The sequence below is a fragment of the Asparagus officinalis genome, chromosome 1, assembly GCF_001876935.1.
Source record: "Asparagus officinalis chromosome 1, Aspof.V1, whole genome shotgun sequence".
NCBI classification, from domain to species: Eukaryota; Viridiplantae; Streptophyta; class Magnoliopsida; order Asparagales; family Asparagaceae; genus Asparagus; species Asparagus officinalis.
Window position 1 is genome coordinate 3,464,411 of NC_033794.1, and position 4,033 is coordinate 3,468,443.

Sequence of the window (4,033 nt, forward strand, 5' to 3'; positions counted from 1 at the left end):
TAAAATTCTTCCTCTCCATCATTGGGTTCATCTCTACCAACAAACAAGAGACTAGGAGATAGAATATAAAATTCTTCCTCTCCAGGAGTGGGTTTATCTCTACCAACAAAAAAGAGACCATATTACTCCAATAGGTATACGAGTCTAAACTGTTTCCCTACCTTCAACAGGAAGTTTCTAGAGAATATCAATCAAAATATTCTTAAGAATAACCTGAATACTCCAATAGGTATACGAGTCTAAACTGTTTCCCTACCTTCAACAGGAAGTTTCTAGAGAATATCAATCAAAATATTCTTAAGAATAACCTGAATACTCCAAATAGGTATAAGAGTCTAAACTGTTTCCCTATCCTCAACAGGAAGTTTCTGGAGAATATCAGTTAAAATATTCTTGAGAATAACCTGACTACCCCTAAACGGGTATATGCAGTGTCAACTTGACGACAAGAGCTGATTTCACAAGTACAAGTTCCAGCTTTAATTCAAGATCTCTACAATGGACAAGCGATAAACGCGATGCCGGGAAGAATCTTAACTATTCTACAAAGCACTGAATAGATTGAGAGACAAAGAGATCAAAAGTTGAAGCCACCTACGGGTTCCTCTACACGATCTACTCAACCAAGCATTGAAAGGATCGTAAGTAAGATCTATCTTATCCAAAGCATCCCAGAACTCCTCTATAAAAGATTGAGTCTGGAATACTTTGGAGGGGGTATCTGTAGGCGTCAAAAAATGCTGAAAGATATCCAAATACAGCTCAAGAGGAAATCATCCAAAAAGGCAGAAAAAACACAAGTCTTGACTGTCTCGCCGTGCGAGACAGACTTGACTGTCTCGCCGCGCGAGACAGTCTTTACTGTCTCGCCGTGCGAGACAGTCTTTACTGTCTCGCTCTCGCCAGCGGGACAGGCTTTGCTGTCTCGCCAGCGGGACAGGCTTTGCTGTCTCGCCAGCGGGACAGGCTTTGCTGTCTCGCCAGCGAGACAGTATTGAAATGGTCAAAACTGCCTTTGTAACTGCCCGACACGTGGCCACTAACTGTTCAAGAACGTGGAGAACGTCGTGGGCGAGAATCACGTGGATAACTGCCAAAATAACGAAGTTTGAAACGTGGAAAGGCAGTTAAAATGAGAAACTGCATTTTCCGAGACAGTATTTACTGTCTCGCTGGGCGAGACAGCAAATTTACTGTCTCGCTGGGCGAGACAGCAAACACTGTCTCGGCCAGCGAGACAGCAAACACTGTCTCGAGCCTGTTTTCCACCAACTGTTCATGGAGGTTATAAATACCCCCCGAAGGCCATTTTTGAGAGGGCTGATCATTTGGAGCACTTCAGAGCAGAGAGAGCAGAGAGCGAGCAGAGTTCCTGAGCTTCCGGCCACTCCTTGATATTCAGGCTTTGACTTGATTTCAAGAAGAACGACTATCTTACTTCGATAAGATATCGTTTCAATTTCTAACTTCGATAACGAAGGAAGAATCAGTAAACCCCTCTTCACGATCTGTGATTCGGTGGTCCACGAGCTAACGCGCTCCCGGCACAGGCAAAGAACCCACGAAAGCAGTGATCCAAACAACGATCCTGCGTTTGTTTCCCAAGAGTTGTAATTTTCATTTTGTTGTGTAAAAGAAGTCTTATAAAAAGACTATTTCTTTTGAATTTATTATAATCGACCGAAGATATAATGAATTCCATGACAAAACCAACTTTTGGCGAAAACAGAGGCATTGACAATGGCAGGTCAAACTGAGCATTTGTACATCCAATTATGCTCCAGAATTAAGCTCTTGCCCCGTCGATCAAACCCCCACAAACTCTGAGGTACTTGTTCGGATTTCCAACATAGAGCTAATCGTACCCAAACTGGCGAGCGAATCTCCAAGGCAAATATGGCTCGATACTGCAGATATCCTTCACTCTGAAAACCAGGTAACCAGGACGAATATTCATTAGCCACCTGAAACATGATACTGCAGATATCCTTCACTCTGAAAACCAGGTAACCAGGACGAATATTCATTAGCCACCTGAAACATCCGACATCCAATACAGACCTGTCCTGCCTTGGCTTTTCTATATCCAATAAAGTGTCATTGTAGGTACCGAAAAATTAGGGAAAACACAAACAGAACTCCCAACAATTATGAATTCTAAATTGCCGGGACACGTCATGCCATTGTTTCACTACCCACTTGGACTCCTCCAAAATTTGTAGTAAGGGGAGATCTGGATTAGCATTTTCTGGAGATGACATTAGATCCAGTTGGTGAAGAACTAACCAAGTCATTAAATAAGTATACGACAATTCCATTTTGGGAATTGGAATCTCTGTAGAAGGCTGCCTTCCCTCTTGTGTAAATGTAGTAGCTAGGTGACGAAGCCCACTGTGAATGTCGGCTACCATAGCTGGGAGAAGAGACAGCTTACGACCTGTTGCTAGCTGAATTGCTGAATATAAAACCTTGATAGGCATTGCATCAGAAGGTTGGTGAGGTACTACACACTTCTTTAACCAAATAGCTAAATACCCGACTAAAAGAGTTGTTGGTTCAATCTGTGTGCCGGCTTGCCATAAAAATGATCTAAATCTGGTGCCATGAGGAAATCCATCTTCTGAATAGGAAGTATACATTTGAGCATTCGTTCTCTCCAATAATCCATTAATCTCCGATGGGGATAAAGGAGGAAACTCATACACTACTCTGTCGGAATGATTCTCAAGATTCTTGAACATGTAGTCAGCAAACTGTTTTAAACTAAGCTGTGGAGACTTCTTCTTGGCCTTACCTTCCATTGTTGCCATCACAGTATAATAGTGACATGTTAATTCCCATAAGGTGTCATAAGCTATTCTAGCCCGCTCCTTCATCCTATTCAGTTGACCAACCGTCGAAAAGAATTCCTGATAGGGCACGTCAACCATGGGTAATCCAGAAGCTTTCATCATCTCATAGAGAGGGAGTCCCAATTCTCCATTATTGGTAAGAATATGTTGGTGTCGGGGTTATAAATTTCAAATAGAGCAAAGAAACGATCAACATTAATTTGTAGACCATACATATTAGCTCGAATGTGGACGTATAATCCACTTTCATTCAACTCGTGCTCCCAACGTGTTAATACGTAGTTGGTCATTCTCGTCCACCACTTATCTCCAGAATAATGGACCCAGCAATAACACCTAAACTTATTAATAGGGAGCTCTCTTCCTAATCTTGCTAGGCGACCCTTCACAGTGTTAGCCTTAGCTAATATTTCATTTTGAGAGACATTGTCTTAGCCTGGAATACCCGGGTGAAGCCCTCGTACGGAGTTCTTATCACTCGACCATGGAGTCTTAGCATCCTTCCCAAGAAAACCGCAATGGACAGCTCGTGGTCCTCGGTCAACCTCAAAGACATCTCACGACCTACGACTAAATTCCTAAACCGTAAAAGAGAATGGTGACGGGGAATTGATGGAAAATACCGGAAGTCTGAACCATACTCGTTCAGCTATTGTGTAGGGGGACAAGAAAGGGCCTTAGGATCCTTCACCGAATCTCCAAAGAGGTACTGTGGCTTCCTCAACGATTATGTCGAATCCGGGTCCCATGTCAAAGGAGTGTCTGTAATCAATCGGCGTAAAGTACGGAGGTCTCCGACGTCCTTCGGACAATCCGTAGAAAATTGAGGTGCCTCTTCAATTAGAGGAATTCCCTCATAACGAGAGTGCGTGACACTACTCTGACCAGTAACTTCTCCATCCGGGAAGGTTTAAGAAGGAAAATAGATTGAAAATAATAATTATACACACACACACACACACACACACATATATATATATATATGTATATATATACATATGTATATATATATATACATACATATCTATATATATACGTACATACATATGTATGTATGTATGTAACATACATATATACTTACATGCATATGTATATACATACATATATACATATATACATGCATGCATATATATACATACATACATACATACATACATACATATATGTGTACATATGTATAT